Source organism: Pipistrellus hanaki, assembly GCF_964339955.1.
Source record: "Pipistrellus hanaki genome assembly, chromosome: 1".
Lineage (NCBI taxonomy): Eukaryota > Metazoa > Chordata > Mammalia > Chiroptera > Vespertilionidae > Pipistrellus > Pipistrellus hanaki.
Genome location: NC_140503.1, coordinates 202,064,208 through 202,084,064, shown reverse-complemented (window position 1 = coordinate 202,084,064; position 19,857 = coordinate 202,064,208). Strand labels below are relative to the sequence as shown.

At 38.4% G+C, this 19,857-nt stretch overlaps 1 long non-coding RNA gene across 1 annotated transcript in view; it reads left to right on the top strand.

Moving 5' to 3' along the window:
* LOC311629134 overlaps positions 1-19,857 on the top strand; it is a 90,906-nt gene that overhangs the window by 9,784 nt on the left and 61,265 nt on the right. The window contains exon 2 of the long non-coding RNA XR_014796153.1: positions 9,240-9,388. This is a non-coding gene — a long non-coding RNA (uncharacterized lncRNA). The remainder of the gene's footprint in view (positions 1-9,239; positions 9,389-19,857) is intronic.

The following is a 19,857-nucleotide window of genomic DNA, read 5'->3' as shown; positions in this document are numbered from 1 at the left end:
CACAGAATAACTCATTCAAGGTAATAGTAAGTAGCGGTGTCAGGATTCACACCCAGCGAGTCCAACCTCAGTCTGTTCTCTTAACCACTACCCTATACGCTCCCTCATGAATGTCTTAATTCTATCTCCTTTACTGCTGTAAAGGAAAGACCCCTGTAGATTTTGCTTTTCCTTACCTCCCTATATGAAGTGTAGCAACACTGAATAATACTTCTGATGGCTGTCAAAGAGAGTAACCAATTAAAATGGAAGAAAATGTCAATTTCTACTTTGCAGGGGAGATCCTTAAAATAACATCTTATTTCACATCCCTGCCTCTGCATTTAAAGAAGCAGGCCAGACATCTGGAAAGAGGTTTGTCTTTTTAAAGATATCTCTAGTTAGGTGTTCACATCTTGTGTTCCCAGGAGACTTTCTCTCTCCTGCCCCCACAGCCCTTCCCAGAGCCACTTAATGGACATCTAACAACTTGGACAATTGACCTGTTTCTGAGTTGCTTCCAGCATAGCTCAAAGCATAGAGGCCAGACTTCCTTAGCATGTGAAGGTCCATCCATGTTGTTACAAGTAGCTATAGGTTCTTTTTTATGATAGAGCCATATTCTATTGTATATAAGTACCACTTCTTCTTTATCCAGCTATCTACTGATGGGCATTTAAGTTGCTTCCATAGATAATACTGATTCTGTCTTAAAGACTCTGACCTTTAATGATTAAGCCTTCAGAGTGGTATGGTTGTGACTTAGATATGTGTCTTCTTTCGATTAAGTTTAAATTACAGAGGTCAGGAGCAGGGGGCAGGAATTCAGATGATGGAGGATTACACTCAGACTCTAATGCTTTTTAGCTTTGAGGCAATCACAATTCCTGTTCAACATTTCTGTTTTTTTTCTTCTGTGAAATGGAATAATAATTCCTGTGACAAATCATTACTCACGTGAAATGTTAGTACAGTATTGGGCAATTTGCAAATGTTCTCCAAATGGTCATTATTAATTTCTATGGTCAGCTTTCTCTCCATTGTCTATAAGTAAATTACATTTCCAATTCAGCCTGGAATTAAACTATATTAATCCGAAATGACAAAAGTGAAATACTCTTTAAAAGTAATACCATTTCCTTTCATTATTTCAGCATTGAGTAAATTCCCTAGGTCTTTCATTGGCTCTAAAATATTGAGGTTTATTTTATTTTATTTTATTGTAAGAGATATAGATTTACATCAGGATTGAATTGGGGGGGTCATAAGAGGTTATTTTATGATCAATGGTGACATGCACCCTCTCCCTTGCTTTACCACATGATTTCATGGAAGCTGGTCATATTTAATATTAGTAACAATAAATCTTTGATTTACCATGTGGGACAAACTTGAAAAGAGTAATTCAGTGGTACCTGTTTTTATCTAAGTTCCCTTTATATCTTAACAGTGCTTAAAATGCCTACTCTATATTTTGGTGGTCGTGAATGGTATTTACTTCTGTATTTTTGAAATACTTCCTGTAGACTAGAGCATGTATAAGAATCACTTGGGCCTAAACCAGTTTGGCTCAGTGGATAGAGTGTCAACCTGAGGACTGAAGGGTTCCAGGTTTGATTCCAGTAAGGGACATGTACGTTGGTTGGGAGCACATCCCCAGTAAGGGGTGTGCAAGAGGCAGCTGATCAATGATTCGCTCTCATTGATGTTTCTAACTCTCTGTCCCTCTCTCTTCCTCTCTGTAAAAAAAATCAATTATATATATATATATATATATATATATATATGTTTGTGTGTGTGTGTGTGTGTCTCTGTGTGTGTGTGTGTGTGTGTGTGTGTGTGTGTGTTTCTAACTCTCTGTCCCTCTCTCTTCCTCTCTGTAAAAAAAATCAATATATATATATATATATATATATATATATATATATATGTTTGTGTGTGTGTGTGTGTCTGTGTGTGTGTGTGTTTCTAACTCTCTGTCCCTCTCTCTTCCTCTCTGTAAAAAAAAATCAAATATATATATATATATATATATATATATATATATATATATATATGAATCACTTGGGGTCTTGTGATATTGCAGACTCTGATTTTGTAGGTTTGCCTGAAATTCTGCATTTCTAACAGGAACCCAAACATTGAGTAACAAGACTTATAATTCCTTAAATAAAAAAACTTTAAAAATATATGCATTCCTGGGCCCTACTCTTAAAAATTCTTATTTAGTAAGACTGAAATCAGATGTCTACATTTTCAATAACTGCATAAGTAATTTTGTTAATATGCCTTGTTTTGGAACTGCCAAAATATATTCTTATTGTAAATGTTTTGATCAATATGCGTCCAGTCTATCTTTGTGGTCTACTCTTATATATTCTGTTCTTTGTCTATAATGCAGGTACTTACAGTTCCCTGGGTACGCGATCTCTTCATATGCTGTTTCCTTTTCTTTAGAAAAATTTTTATTCTATTTATTGAGGAAAGGACTACTTATACTTAGAGATCCAGTTCTGGTATAACCTTACCTTTGCAACCTTCTCTGATATTCTAGTCCAGTGGTCCTGGGATGAGGGTGATTTTGTCTTTCTGCCCCTTTAAAGATAATTGATGATGTCAGAAGATATTTTTGGTTGTCATAATTTTGGGTGGTGCTATTGGCATCTACTGGGTAGAAGTCAGTGATGATGGTAGACATTCTATAATACATACAGGAACCCTTACCACAAGGAATCTTCTAGCTCAAAATGTCAGTAGCTGAGATTGTGAAACCCTGTTCTTAGCTGAGTTAGATGTTTCTCTTTGATTTTCCTTTTGAATGATTCAATCTATTACTTATTAAACTTAACTTTTTATTATCTACTAGAAGCCCAATGAACAAAAATGGTGCAAGGTTAGGCCCTCATAGCCCTGGCTGCCTTGTGCCCCCTCCCCATCTTCAGTCATTCAGAAAGGTTGTTCTGCCTTCTGGTCTAATTAGCATATTAGCTCTTTATTACATAGGGTTTTTTTTTTCTATCACCCCAGTAGACTGTTATGTCTGTGGACAACTATCTCCTTCTCATCTCTATTTCTTCATAACTAGTATATTGGTGTGTGTGTGTGTGTGTGTGTGTGTGTGTGTGTAAATTGGTAAATGTCTCTTTGAACTTATAACTGAATTTACAAATACACTCAATATGCAGTGTTTTGTGGTAGGCAGGTGGGCTAACCCAAGATCTAGATAGATTCATGGATCCTGGTTGGGGTGAGATGTTACCCCAGCCTGAAAAGCATAATATCAAGTCATCAATCACCAACTGCAGAGTCAACCTTCTGAGAAAAAAACACACACCCCATTTATCGTTTGCCAATTGGAAGGAATACAATTGACTAGAACCAGCTGGCTTTGGCCTCTCCAAGAGGCTGTGACCCATTTAATCAGTTTGGAATGTGTTCATAACTTTGAAGGTGGATCAGGAAGGATGGCAAGCATGGACTAAGTCAGCTAAGATGAGCAATCTCCCCATTTTAAGTGTTTGATGTAAGAGACACAATGATTAAAAAAGAAAAAGCTATGTGAGTGGGGTCAGGGGTGAGGGTAGGAAGATGGTTCATTCTTTATGATTTTGAAAACTGACAAACTATGTTTAGTTTGGAAAGACCTGAAAAACCTCACATAACTCAGCCTGTGCCTCATTTCATCAACAGTGTGGGGAAATAGTGAAATCTGCTTTCTGCTTTCTATCTGTCATCTAAGCCATTCCAGGGACAGTAATCCTGGGTAGTGTCTTTCAGTTGCAGCCATTTCCCTGGAGAGATGGAATATTAATAAGACATACATTGAAAGCTCATATACTTTCTCCTACCTGTTTTTCATTTTTCTTCTTCTTAATGCAATTTCACCAATCTCTTGGAAACTAGACAAACAAGGGAAGTTCTTCACTGCTTATGCTTTCCAAATGTACTCCCAAAATTGAAATGCTATACTATGTGCAAAATTCAGGTCCAGAAGATTAAAAATAATCTCTTATATTTGTATGGGATATTATTTCTGAAGAGCAAATATTACATTTGTGTTATTTTATACTTATCTCCCTTTAATGATTCACTTTCTTTTTCTTTTCTTTTTTTTTCTTTTTTTTTTAAATATATTTTATTGATTTTCACAGAGAGGAAGAGAGACGGATAGAGAGTTAGAAACATTGATGAGAGAGAATCATCAATCAGCTGCCTCTTGCACACCTCCTACTGGGGATGTGCCCGCAACCTAGGTACATGCCCTTGACCTGAATCGAACCTGGGACCTTTTTAGTCCTTAGGCCGACGCTCTATTCACTGAGCCAAACTGGCCTCGGCTCACTTTCTTTTTCATTACCTAAATGGCAACTGGTCCATAATTTTCATTTCAAGAATTGTCTTTCTTCTGCTGCTTTTAGTGCTCATTCCCATGAATACCTCGATTTAATATTTCCAGAAGCCCACTAAGACTTAAGATCCACTGATTCTTCATCTTACTGTTTCTCTTCCCCCCCTTTTTAATTAGCACTGATTTTAAAATCCATCACTCAACCTTTTATCCCCTCTCAACCCCTCTCCATTTCTTTTCCTTTATTCTGTTGGCCTGATTGAACACCCTCCCTGGTTAATTGCAACTGTCTTTCTCTTCTACTCTACAGCTGAAGATGTTTGGAAACAATTTCCCCATCCCTCCACCTCCACACACAGTCACATTTATATTTATTAATCTCTTTAAATATATGACCAAGATCGTGTGACCCTTAACACTCTTTCAAAATCCAACTCAACTCTCTAGACCAGGGGTTGGCGGGTAGAAAGTATTTTAAGCTTTGGGGGCCATACGGTCTCTGTTACCATCCAGTCACCTAGCAGCCATAGATAGTGCACATATGAGTGGATGTGGCTGTCCTCCAACCAACGTGTTTACAAAAACAAGCAGTCGGGTGGATTTGGCCCACCGGTGGTAGTTAGATGAACCAGCTCTAGACCATTTATCTTCTATCCAAGATGACCATTTTATACCTTCTCACTTTCCTAAGCCTTTTACACTCACTCCCCACCCCATGTCTTGGTTATTAAATGTTCTCTCTGTTTTATGAAAACATCAAAAGGAATCAGAAAGAAAGATTCAGCCCTTCTGTTTCCTCTGGATGCGAGCCAATTTTACTCTGCATTCCCTCCCATCACTGTGGATGGAACATCCATATTTCTCTTTGAGGCCAACCCCACCCTTGTGCACTGGATCCCATCCCATCTCCTCTACTTTAGAGAAAGTTCCAACAATCCTGTCCTGATTTCCCTGTACTATTAATCTTTTCCTCTTTGCTGGGTTGTTTATATCAGCATATAAACACACTATAATAGATGCTATTTTTTTTTTTAAAGGAAAACTTCACTAATCATTAGGAAAATGCAAATCAAAACCACAGTGAGATGTCACCTCCCACCTGTTAGTATGGCTGTTATAAAAAAGACAAGAAATAACAAATATTGGTAAGGATGTGGGAAAAAGGGATCCTTATACACTATTGGTGGGAATGTAAATTGGTACAGCCATTATGGAAAACAGTATGGAAGTTCCTAAAAAAAAATTTAAAGCTATAACTACCACATGATGCAGCAATCCCACTTCTGGGTATACATCCAAAAGTAATGCAATTGGTATCTGGGGGAGCTATAAGCACACCCTGTTCATTATTCACAGTACTCATGATAACAAAAGAACCTAAATGTCCTTTGATGGATGGATGGAGAGAGAAACTGTGGCAACTTCAGCTTTTAAACATAGGAGCATAGACTACCTGCTCCTAAGTCTGCTTCATTCCAATGACTGGGCTCTTAACTATTATGTCATTATCACAGTAATTTTGAATGAAGGAAGGAAAAAGCAAGCAAACAGAAAAATGAATAAAATACCACATCCATCTTGCATAATTTGAGCTAGACTAGCCTGCTGGGAAAACAGAGAATGATTCTGTAAATATTTAGCTGTAATCCTATCAGATCTCTTCTGCAGAATCATCTCTTTGTCCTGGCCACCTCTATACTGAATGACTTCCAGCTGGTTGGTATTTCCAGACCTATGGAATGTCCAAAGGGTCCACCATGAGCTGCGGTGTGTGATCTGACTGCACTGAGTCTGAGGTTGAAGAGTGTACTACTGTGACTAAGAGCTTGAGTGGTGTTGAATGATTCTGGCTCCAGCACCCACTAGCTATCTTTTTGCTCTTAGTGACTTAACCTCTAAGCCAACCAGTTTCATTTGTAAAATGGCGTTAATAATGTGTCTCAAGGATTGTTCATATGATTAAACTACTTAATAGTAGTGAAGTGACTGGCACATTGTAAATTCTGAGGCACATAAATAAAGTTGATTTCTCCCTGCCTGTCTTACATCAGACTTTAACAATGCAACAAATATGGCAATGAGCTTTGTGGTGGGTGATTTTTAATGTAAAGAGCACAGAGAAACAATTTATGCTTTGTTTACTTGGGACTGGCAATTTCTTCTGACTGATATGACCTCTCAATTCAGAGAAGCAAAAGGAAACTGCTACTGAACACTTAGTCATTCCGTAACACATCACTTTAGCCAGTTATTTTACTGATCGATTTGACTGGCAGTAATTTCTAACTGACTGAGTGCAAGATGCCCAGCATTTAGAAGAGTACCTGCTATGAAGCCAGTGTGGGCAGGAGGACTGGCCAGGTGTGGCAGAAAACTTTGCAGTATGGCGAACACATCTGACCAAGAGTGCCTGACCTAGAAGCAATCCTGTCGGGACCCGTACGCACCAAACTGCATTCTAATTATTTTTCTTCTCCTATTTCTCTCACCCTGACCTGTCATGTTTCTAAGCATCTATTTTATTTTCTCATTGGTCATATAACAATAATAATAATAATAATAGCTAGTTTAAAAGTTGTCATGAGGGTTAAATGAAAAAAATACCTGCAGAGTGTTCAACACCTGGAGCAATAAATATCAACAACCCAATAAATAACCTTGATTTAAGGACAGGAAGAAGGCTACCATGGCCTGAAGCCTTGTGGAAGAAGGGGCAAGAGGGAAGCATCGTAGTGGTAGGTGAGGAAGTCACAGGCCAGATCCTGTAGTTTTTGTGGGGCAGGACTGTTTGGGTTTTTAATATAATGAAAAGTAACTGGTAGGTTTTAAACCAAAGTATGACATGATCTGCTTTATGCTTTAGAAAGATCAGGTTGCCTTTGCTGAGAGAATGGAGTATGAGAGGCAAGGGCCAAGGCTGAGAGACAAGATGTTAGATGTCCAGGTGTCAGATGATTGAGATTAGACTATGGTGATGATGGACACAGGTTGTGAGATGCAGGCCATATTATGGAGACATTGTTCCCAGGGTTTGCTGAGAGGTTGCTGAGCTGCGGAAAAGGAAGAAAGGGACCAAGGATGACTCTCGGACCTAACTTAATGAGTGAGTGTATGGGGTGCCATTTTCAGAAATGTGGACACTTTAAAGGAACAGGTTTAGGGAAGCTAATCAGTGTTCTTGTTTAGGCATACAATGTTGTGAATGTTTATTAGATGCATACAAAGCAATATTGAGAAAGCATAGAGGCTGAAGCTCAGAGATCAGCTCAGCACTTGTGACTCCACATGTAGGATTCATGAACATTTAGATTAATGCCATGCAGCTGGAGGACATTTCCTAAGATGAGAGTATGGAGAAGAGATTGCCTCTCAGTTAATTACTACACACAAGGGCACCAAGAAGTGGATGCTGTAGGGGGGCTTGTACCCCTTAAGGCAGCACCTGAGGATGTGCAGCACCTGAGAGAAACTGCCCAAGATAGATCTTACATCCAGGACTCCCAACCAAGTCAGAGACTTCTGCACTAGACATGGCAGAGGAACCACCCTGCTGGTGACAGGTCAGCACTGAAAAAGACCCCATTCTTGGCACAACCTCAAGGGGTAGAATTTGCCCTTCAGGTGCCCTCAGCTCTCCAAGAACTTCCAAAGAACATCTGAAATTCCCATGAGCCAGACAAGGAATGAGACACTCAACAACCAAAACCAAGTTGATCTAAAGAAAATAATGAATTAAGATTTGCTTCACGCAGCCTGAGATTTGCACCCAATTACATTCTGATTCTAATCTCTGATCATGTAAATGCACTTCTCTGCTTAATGGAGAGTTTTTTGCTCATCATTTATCTGTTCCCAGGGAATGCTTACATTTGCCTAGTCCACCAAGGATGATCTTTTAAAGAAATATATTTTCTGCATAGTGATGAGTTAAGGACACATCTTGCTCTGCCTGGAGTCCTGAACCTGACACAGTTAACATGGTGAAGCTGGCTGTACATTTAATCAGAGGTAGTTAATTTGATTTTCTAAAATTAGGCAGAGCATCGGGTTGTCATTAGGTCTGAGAATTGCTGCATTTCTGAAGTCACTCTGCATACCCCAAAAGGGCTTTATGGGATATGAGTAGTAACAACCTATGGATATATTGATGATAATGAGCATCAAAATGTTCTGTGAGGGGAAGGGAAGAAAAAAAAAATCCCTGATGAGCATGGGTGGTGACTCAGGATGACCAGAATTTTTAAAATTTATGATCATTACAACATAAAAAAATACTTACGAATAATAAAAAAATCTGTTACAATAATTAGCTGTAATGAATGCTCATGGTGAGTTAAATGAACTGGAACAATTTAAGGAAATAGTACATAATTTGAATTTTGTGTTTTTTGTCAGATCATTTTATCATTAGACAGAGAAACAGTCAGAAGAGAGAAAGATAAAGAGACAGGAGACTTAAAAGGAGCCAGTGGATAGAAACTAAAATAAGCAATAAACTGTTGAGCTTACTGTATTCTTGTCTTCTAAAAACAGTGAAAAATGCTCTATATTGCGTTTTAAAAATCTTAACATCAGTTTTTGCAGTCATTAAGGTATCCATAGTGTGAAAAAGTAAATGGTTATCAGTGTAGTAATTGTTCAAATCTGACAAACTTGAGTTTGAACTTCCACCTGCCATTGTACATGACACAGGCTCTTTAACTGCTCCAAGTCTCAGTTCAATTCTTAAAGTGGAACAAAAACAGTTACTGCCTAATGTTATGGAGAGGAGTGGATATATCACAGTAATAGCTAATTCTTAGTCAATGCTCATTATGTACCTGGCATTCTCCTAGATACCTTCACGTGAACTAAGTCATTTCATTCTCCTAACAACCCAAATCAGTAAGGGCTATAATTATCTCTTTTACAGCTGAGAAAATGGTGACACAAAGTGATGGAATAGAAATAGTAAGTTATGGTGTGGAATTTGGTACCCAGGCAGTTGGTCTCCAGAACTCACAACTGCTCCAAACTGCCTCCACATCAGCACAGTACCTGGGACAAAATCAATAAAGCCAGGTATGTCTATTTTTCATATTGCCTTTGTGGCACACGATAGAGCCTGCATTTACATATGTGAGTGAGTTTTGTTATAATTGATTCAACTCTTCAGGCTGAAGGGCAACTTTTGAGGATGGTTTCCAAGTTTCCCCAGTGTAACCAGTCCTATCCACTAGGGAGTGAAAGATGAAACAGAGGGCTGGAGAATCAGGACAAAGGCTTTATTGGAGGAGAAGACCCCTGCCAGGCTGCCTTCCAAAGGAGAAATAGCACATGTGCTGGAGTGAACACGCCTTTTGAGGGGAGGAAAGGGGAGAGATGGGGCTTAGGTACTTGGCACATGCTGATTGGTGGTTTCATATAAGGCACATGATTAGGGACTTAAGAATTGGGGGCTTAGGGTATTTGGCAGGTGCTGATTGGTGGTTCAATGTACAGTCCATATAAAGTGCCTGGTTAGGTGTTCAGGAATGTTCAGACTGCAGGTGGAGTTTACGTCATTCTCCATTCATCAGTTGGGGGAAGGGAGGATCTATCAGGGAGCACTATGTTGTGAGATGCAAGGTTACTGAAAGTGACTTCCTAAGTTGGAGGGTAATGAGTAGGCCCTAGAAGCAGGTTTTTCTGACATTGAGCAGGATCAGAAGGTCATCCCTCATCAACTTCTCATCTAGGCTACCTGGCATGACTCCCACCCAACCAATCCCCATAAAGAACTCTCTTTGACTCAGATGGTGAGACTTTCCAGTACCCAGATTCAGGGCTCTGAATAGGGCCATTATGGTAATAAGGGGTGAAGGGAGGTGTCCTGATTTGCTCATCTCCTTTTCTCTTCTTGGGCATTATTTGCAAGTGAAATTGCATATGCACTCCCAATTGGGGTTTGCTTAGATAACATGGGAAGATATACTAATTTTTTCTCTTCATTTAAAAAAGTGAACCTTGAAATTAGAATTTAATTCTCATAATCCAGTTTCATTACTTCTTAACTTTTTAGTATATATGGAGCCTTGTGGCTTAGGAATGTCTTGGACTTTTCTCTGCCCTGAGAGGAAGCTGTCATGGTTTACACTGAGTTAAAGGTACAGGAAGTATCCTGATGTGGATGGGTTGTCCCTCTCCTTTGTGTGGAGACATAAAGGGATTTCAAAACCAAAACATAGAACGAGCAAACATTAAGTGGGATTCCTTGCCTTGTACATTGACCCCCTTTCCTGGCTGCTCATTCTTTTTCTTTAGGAAGGAATGCAATGGCTGGGAACCCCAGACCTGTTCCCACGCCCCACTTCTTTCTCGCTTTCCCCAGGTCCCCTTGCTGGCTCACCACCTCCCATGCTTCTGTTTGCACTCTGGTGGTCTGCCTGCTGGAACTTAACAAATGACAGTGCATACAAATGGAGCTTCCCTCTTCTGCACCCCCCAGTTAGTTCCTAATCTCCCCCTGGAGCCCCCCACCCCTGCCCTGCACCCTGGGGGAAGGGGGTGGTATATTTCCCTCCTTCCCCCCTTTAGAGGATGTGCCTCCACCTTTCAGACAAAGCCTCTAGGCTGAACCTGAGCCCACAGGAATTTGCTTCTGAAGAAGAGAACAGAGAGGCTAGAGGGAGAAAACTTCTCTTTCTGCAGCATTTTCCTTTAGGCCAATGCCCCTCCCTCCCCCCTTGGGCCAAATTCCCTTGCCATAGCCACAGGGCTGAGTTTACAGCACCACATCACCGGAATCTATTGATATCAAGTCAGATAGGAAACTTGCCTGGGATTCATATTTGTTACCCAGTGGTTGCTCAGGTCTTACATATGAAATGTGCTGGTTTGATTATAATCAGAAAGGATGGGGTTTCTTTAGCATGCATAGGGGTCCTTGCTCATAGTCGGAGTTAGCTTCAGGCAAAACAGAAATATGGAAGAAAAGATAGCCCTGGGTAGCCAGTTATTTCATGTCTCTAAAAGGAATTATTTTGCTCTAATTTTCTTGTCAATTGCTTTGTTGAGAGAGAGAGAGATAAAGAGAGAGAGAGAGAGAGAGAGAGAGAGAGAGAGAGAGAGAGAGAGAGAGAGAGATTCAGCTAATTGCTTAACATTTGTAATCAAGCAAGATATTCAGTTAATTGCTTAAAAATTTTAGTCAAGCAAGGAGGGCATCTATCTTTGCGGCTTTGCAGAAGCAATGGATTTTAGTCGAGTTCCAGGGATCAAAAGAATACTCAAGATACAACTTCCAGTTTTGCTATTTTCTCAGAAGGCCTAGGGAAACCATTTTATTCCTGGTTTACAAATTGGGGCTTCTTTAAAAAGCAATACATGGTCAGGTTGTTTGAACTGACCTTAATCATAGGGTTCAAAGTCCCCTATTCCAAGGTCTAGATTTGTTGTTTTTACATTAATTGTGTGTTTGTCATTTCTGGGTCAAAGTGAATTTTTGTCTAAACCAAATACTTTCATGTAAGGCAAGAACAGTCGGACATCAAAGTACAGTATGTATTCCCCCAGGAGTGGCTTCAAACTACTTCTTTTGATAACATTTTGCCTGACATGTTCAGTGCACCCATCATATCAAAGCTGGTTCTGTCTTAAAAATAAAAAATAAAAATCCAAAAACAAAACAAAACAAAGCAAGGCAACAACAGCAAAACCAAGGAAGAAGTTCTTTAATTTGTTTTTCTTAGAAAATGCATCTTTCACTTTTCTCTCCAGTTATATTTTTATGACCACAGATGCACTTTTAAAAAAGGATTTTTCAATAACCTTGAGGAATACAGAACATACAATTCTTAGTTTGAATCCATAGAACCTGACAGGCTTAGGGAAAGTTGTTAGAGGAGGTCCCTTTGGGGCATTTCTATAAACTGTTTACTGCTGACCTCGGTGGCCATACTCAGGATGAAAACCTTCAAACTGCTTTTCTTCTTGGAGAATGATGAGCTGACACGGTGCTCAGAGTGCATCTTCTTTTTCTTCTTCTTCTTCTTTTTTTTTTATTTTTTAAATCCTCACCTTAGGATATTTTCCCATTGATTTTTAAAAAGAGTGGGAGGGATGGGGAGAGACACACAGAGAAAAATATTGATCTGAGATAGACACATCGATTGGTTGCCTCCTGCACAAGCCCTCACCAGAGCCTGGGCTGGGGAGGAGCCTACAACCAAGGTAGATGCCCTTGACCGGAATGGAACACTAGACCCTTTGGTCCACAGGCTGATGCTCTATCCACTGAGCCAAACTGGCTAGGGCAGCACCTTCGTTTTTATAATTATGGCCAATCCCCTAGGTTCTGGCTTTCTGGTGTATCTGCGCCACCATATGAAGTCTCCCATTGCTTTAAGAGATGGATTACTGAAATCAGAAGCAAATGACTTTTTTGGAAGCATCCAAAAAATAATGATGAAAATGTTTTCATTAATGGAAACACATTATGGATGAAAAATGCATAAGTGGAATGTAGGTTTATGGCCTTTCATACTTAGAAATGCCTTTTATAAGGGCAGCTTGGAAGCGGAATTTTAGGGCTGCCAAAATATCTATACTTTGATGGAACTGGCGATAAAAACTGTGGTAAAATAAATAGCACACTTCTGAGATTTCATTTGCTTCTTTATATCATAATGGTTTTTGAGCATCCAGTAAATTCCAGATGTATAGTGGGAATATTGGCATGAATAATTGCTATCCTCCTGGTGCACAAAATCTACTGGGACAAGCAAAGAGGAAATCCTGAACTATTCTAGTAGAGACACATGCTCAAAGGATGCACATTCAAGTAAGAGAGGAGGAATCAGGAGGGCTTCACGGAAGGGGAAACTGTTGAGTTTACTTTTACCTCTGAAGTATATTTGGGGAAAGCAATATGCAGTGTGAGGCAAAAGTAGATTTACAGTTGTTCATGTGGAAAATAGTGCAATAATTAATAAGTAATAATAATACAAGAATGAACTCTGTGTTTTGCATGTTCATACCTATAACCCTACTTTTGCCCCACTTTGTATTGAAAACTTGATTATGTTGGTTAGTGTGAACAAGTTTGCTTAACAAGGTCTGTTTTCACCCTTTTACTTTAGCATGCAATCAGGGAGAGAGGACTGTGTGTGTGTGTGTGTGTGTGTGTGTGTGTGTGTGTGTATGATGGCCTATTTGAAGGAGGAATAACACAAGACCCAGGACCTGTCATTGTTGAAAAGCTTTTCAGCTTGCCCCTCAACCCCTTCCTTTCTCCCTCTCTGTTTTCTGCCCAGGTTGCCTCTTCTCACCAATGCTGTCTGTCATTGGTTGTCTCCAGATGGTATACAAATATCTCCAGACCATACTTTCTCTCTGAATTCCAGACAGATACAGTCTAACATCTTGTCTACATCTTTTCTTTGCTAGAAAATCTTGGAGGAATCTTTGAAATCAAACAGAACTCACTTTGATGAGTGCCACTATAATCCCATTAGGTTTAACCGAAAACGTCACGTTTTTACCTAACCCACTCATTCCTAAATTCCCTCCACATCTAATTCACTAGTTGTGTTGATTTTACTCTTCTTCCTTGCATGGTAATACTTTAGTGAGTGACAAATCCCATGGCAGTGAGAGTGTGGGAGAGAAAGCAAGGAATGGGAGGAGGCAAAGTGGGAATAGGGGGCCTGTTACCAAGCTGGTGACAACATGAAAAGAAAAGATAGGTGCTCTCTTGGTCACAGGAGTCGTCTCTGGACAGAATTTACAGAACCACTGTGCCTCGGATTAGCTCATCAGCATGGAAGAAGATGAAGGGAGAATAACGTTTTGGCTGGCCCCTTCCTGCCTCCTATTATTATTCATTGGTAAAGCTTAAGCCATGAGGATTTTCTGTTTTCCTTTTATTGAAAATTGGCTTACTGGCATGAAGAGCCAAAAGTGAGATAGTGGTGGCAATTTTTCTTAATATCTATCACCAAGAATCTTTAAACTACTATAAACACTTGCTGGTTTGATTACAAAATTATGTTTTAGTCCCTTGTATCAGAATGTCAGGATTCTTTCAGAGAAATATACATATATTTACTTATTGTAAGTAATTGGCTCACACAATTGTAGGCTTGGCAAGTCTGAAATTCATAGAGAAGGCCAGGTGGCAGGCTGGAAGCTCAAGCAGTGTTGATGTTGAAGACTTGCCTCTGAAATCTGTGGGGAAGGCCATCAGGGTAGGAATTTAGGCAGTATTTCTATGTAAAAGTCTGGAGGAAAAATTCCTTATGCTTTAGGAAACCTGAGTTCTTCCTCTTATGGTCTGCTACTGATTAGGTGAGACCCATACTCACAGAGGAGGATAATCTCCTTTACTTAAAACCAATCTATTATAGATGTTCATCACATCTATAAATACCCTCAGAGCAACACCTAGACTACCATGTAGGTGTGGACACCACATCCCAGCCAAGTTGACACCTCAGATTTAACCACCGACACTTCCAATCCCTTCTAATTCCTTCTCAGTACTGCAGCCAGAGTTAAGTTTTCAAAGCATAAATTAGATAGTGTCATTGTTAACTTACACCTTAAAAACTTTAAATGTTAAAGGTACTACTCTTCCTGGTCTGCGAAGTATAGCAAGGCTAAGTTCAGATGAGCTATACCTTTATTTCCCACATGCTTACACTCTGTGGCCAGGCCCAGTGGCTTTTTATATTTCTTTGGTTGAACCTGCTACAGGGATTTTATAGATTTTTTTCCTTGTAAATGGGACCTTCTTCCTCTCCCTGTTGGGTTCCTTCTATGCATTCATATAGCTCAATTGCTTCATGTTCAATAATATTTTCCTGACTTCCTTGACAAGGTCAAGTGTGTAAGATGCTTCTCCAGTGCTATGAACTTCTTCTTTGTAGTGTGTTCTAATATCTATCTATTCATGTTAGTGTGATTACTTGATTCAAGTCTGACCCACCTCTAAACAGTAAACTAATAGTTCCCTAAGAACAGGGAGTATATGTTTCTGTTTATGATGGTATCCTCTGCATTCACACTCTGCTAGGTTAATAGTGGATACTCTACACTTACTGAAAGAAGAAATTAATATGAATGAATAATTTATTGTGCAGCTTTTTTTTTTTTTTACAATGAACATTGCTTTTTTGTCACCTTCTCTTGTTTTGCAATCTTATCACTATGCCCAACATTTTACTAGGAATGTGAAAATTTTCCCCTTGAGAAATTTAGCTTAGAGATATTGATGCAATAATCATTAAATGGCTGGCCCTAAAACCGAGAGTTCAGTTAATAGAGTTATAGTTGTTGATTATGTATTGCCTCTAACAAGGCAATACAATTAGCAAGGCACCTGTTGGAAGAGAGATGAGTTGGGTACTTAGTATGAAAGAGATCATGTGCCCCCTAAAAGGTGAAGATTGTTGTTTCAGTTGCCACATTTTTAGGTTTTTTTTTTTTTTCTTTTCTTAAAGTCTGGAAATACCTTTACTTAATCCTTGGATCCTAAGAACTTTCTGTACCCATGTAATAAATCACAACTCTACTCTTCTCTTTAAATATTTAGGTAAATTATTTTGGAGCTTTTACTCCAAAGGAACTCTGAATTAACCATATGCCTTTAGCGGATGCTCTGTCAGAATTACTTATTACCTGCCTTTTAAAAAATATATCTTTATTGGTTTCAGAGAGGAAGGGAGGAAACAGAGATAGAAACATCAACAATGAGAGAGAATCATTGATCAGCTGCCTCCTGCACGTCCTCTCCTAGAGATAGAGTACCAGCCCAGGCATGTGTCCTTGCCCAGAATCAAACCCATGATCTTTCAGTCCATAGGGCAATGCTCTATCCATCGAGCCAAACCAGCTAGGGCAACTACCGTGTTTTCCTGAAAATAAGACATCCTCCGAAAATAAGACCTAGCGCATGGAAAGATAAGACATCCTTTGAAAATAAGACTTAGCGTAACTTTGGGAGAAAAAATTAATATAAGACACTGTCTTATTTTCAGGGAAACAGGATACCTGTCCTTTTTTTTACCTTTCGTCCTGCCCCTTTCTTTGTTCACTGCTCTCTCACTATAAAGAACAATGGTAAAGGGAAAATGTTGTTGGCATATTCTAAGAGTGAACAAACCACTCTGGTGGGGTTGATTAAGTAAAATAGAAAAAAAGCATGCAAGGGAATGAACACACAAAGCAAAAAAACAAAACAAAAAAACAGATTAGAAGATTTGAAGATGCAGAGTAGTTCTAACTAATTATAAAAAGGCCTTAAGTTATGTAAATTTTTATATAATGTTACAATTTTATACCTTGAATCAAAAATCAATAGACTCAATTATTTTTGTAATAGTAACTATTGAAAGTTACACTTTTAGAAATGGAACCAAATATATAATGACCTTGTTCTGATGATAATTATAATTTCTAATATGTCTATCTATATTTGCCAATAAATGTTAAATTCTTACAGAACAAGGAGTATGTCAATTTTTCATTTTTATTCTCAGGGCCTAGTACACAGTAACTCCTCAATAAGCGTTAAATGCTTTTAATTCAATTTTAAAAGAAGATGAAATTTGTTAGAATAAAATAATATTTGAAGTGAATTATAGATTACAAACTAAACAAGTTAATATTCTAAAATATGAAAATAGAAATTATTTCTAAATTGATCTCATAAAAGCCATATATCAAAACTGTAGAATCTCTAATATTTTTACTTTTAAGAAAACTGTAACAGCCATGCAAACTGTTTCTAAATGTTAAGAACATATTTGTGTAGGGTAAGTAATTTACCATGTCTGACATTAAACAGTAGTTTGACTGGCCCCTCAGCCTTAAAACATCTGGTATGTCTCCAATAAGTAGGGCAGCATAAAAGGTAATATAGAAGAAAAACCTGCTCGGAGGTTTAGGGATATACGTTTCTTGGGATTATAGATGTATATGCTTTTAATCATAAAAGATTATGAACATATAATCAGAATTCTTTATTAAAAAATATAAAGAGCTTCTGCAGAACCATTGGAATTAGAAGTTGAATCCATGAGCACCAAGGGCAATGCAATTTTTGTAACAATAACATGGCCTCCATTCGAGGAGAATATATTTTTTTAATGAGACTTTAAACATTTTTTATTAATTTTTTACTGAGAGAAAGTGAGAGGGATAGAGGGTTAGAAACATTGTTCAGCTGCCTTCTGCACACTCCCCACTGGGTATGTGCCTGCAACCAAGGTATATGCCCTTGACCAGAATCGAACCTGGGACTCTTTGAGTCCCCAGGCTGAAGCTCCATCCAGTGAGTAAAACCAGTTAGGGCTCGAGGAGAAGTTTTATTTCTCCAGGCATGGTGACAGGCAAATAGAGTTCATTACCTTTCATCCTTAAAGTCATCTTAAAAAATAAGTATGGTCCTCTAATTAATTATTTAAAAAAAAAAAACTGACGTGTTAAGAGTAGAACACACTGGCTGCAGGTCACAGATCAGAAACTAGTATAAGAAGCTTTGACTTCAGGTCTGACAGGTGCTAAGGCACATGCTCTCTTTGCTACCTACATCGTAGAGTTGTAGGGAGACTGAGATGATGATAATTTGAACACTTCAGATGAGTTAACATATTTAATCTTTTCAGCAACCCTATGAGAAAATTGAGCATAGAAGTTATATGACTTAGCCAAAGGCTAACAGCTGACCTGTGAGACATAGCTCTTAAGCATAGAGCTACTGTACAGAGTTTTTCTTGAAATAGGATACATTATGGATGGCTCTTAGCTCATTGCATGACACATTTTAGGCACCAAATAAATGTAAACTCCTCTCTTTCCATAGTTCTAATGCCTTCCATAGAGTGAACACACTATTTTGTTAAATGAATCATGAAAATGATATTACATGTACATTAAGTATAGATATATTTAAAAACAGCCCAAATACTAGGTAAGCAAAGGATATAGCCCTTCAGACTATTGCTTTATTTGACATTTCAGCCTTTCCATTTACAAGAGAGTTACGATTTTCTGTCTTTAGTTTTATAAAAATATCTGGCACAGTCATCACTTTTGGGTTATGTCTGTTCCATAAACCCTTGGAGTTGGGGCATTTTCATCTACATGCCAGGCAATTTATGATTACTCTTTGTTTTATGACCTTTCAGTTAGTATGCAATCTATTTGACAGTGCTCATCCAACACCTATAGCAATTTTGCCTAATATGAAAGCAAGTTTTCCTGAGACACCAAGTTGGGTCTGAATAAATCAAATATAATCCAATACTTCTGCAATGCTTCCTTAATCGAGTTATCTTCAAATGGTACTACAAAAAGAGTCATGTTTTCTGGTATGATTTGTTTCTTTGGAAATCTATGCTAATTCCAGCTCACGGTCTATTGCTTTTTCTGTACTAGACCATTTTTATGAATAGGTAGTACATCATTCTAGTGAAGCTAGAAATAAATATGCTTATGTAGAGAAGAATTTTCACGCCGTCATATGGCAGATCATTGTGCTTCATCATGTACCTTCATCTAATTTAGATAAAATTGGTATTGAGACCATTTAGGTTTTTTTTAAAAAATGTGGCTTTTAGTTATTTTCTTGTCCCTCTCCCAAACACATACAATTGAGCATTCATGTGTATATTCTTTCCTTTCCTTTACATAGAATATCTGTTTGTGAGGGCGAGAGGTAATGATTTTTATAACTATTGTATTACTGTCTGTGCCTAGTACAATAAGAAGCACGTAGTAGCTTCTCAGCAATTTTAGTTGGTTCATGTTCTCAGACAAGTGACCAAACAAAAAGCCCTTCTTTTCAACATGAACTACTTATATGCCTCTCTGTATCCCAATAATAAATACTTAAAACATTTTCTGTTGAGAAGTATCTCTCTCTCTCTCTCTCTCTCTCTCTCTCTCTCTCTCTCTCTCTCTCTCTCTCTTTCTCTCTCTCTCCACCCCTCCTCCCCCTCTCCCTCTCTGTATTTAATTTGGCAATTTTTTTTCATAGTGTTAGTGGAAAAGTTATTTAACCTTTATTGAGTTCTAGGGTCTTCATCTATAAAATAGGATAGTTATTACAGATTCACCAACAACAAAAAGATTGAACCCTAGTTACTTTTAGTTTAGTTTAGATTCTTGCCCTGAATTATGGTTACACTAATATGCAAGCAATTTCTGTGTTTGGGAAATATCGTGGCTGCCTATGGTATCTGTATTGCATACTTTATGTATTGGATAACTTTGTATTTGGCTTGACCGTCTCAATAAGATAAAAAGGATCTTTCCTTCTTAAAGTAAAATCTCACTAAAATAAGTAGGTCACAGTCTCAATTCCATGACATTGTTAGGTACCCACATTCCTTTTCTCTTGTTTTTCTGTCATTCCCTGGGGTGTTTCCTTGTCTGAGTCCTTGAGAAAGAAGGAAGAGGACAGAGAGAACAAAAAACTTCCTTGTAAGGACATCACCCAGGAGTTTAACATATCACTGGCATCACAATTCACCAGCCAGAATTTAGTCACGGGATCTTAACTAGTTGGT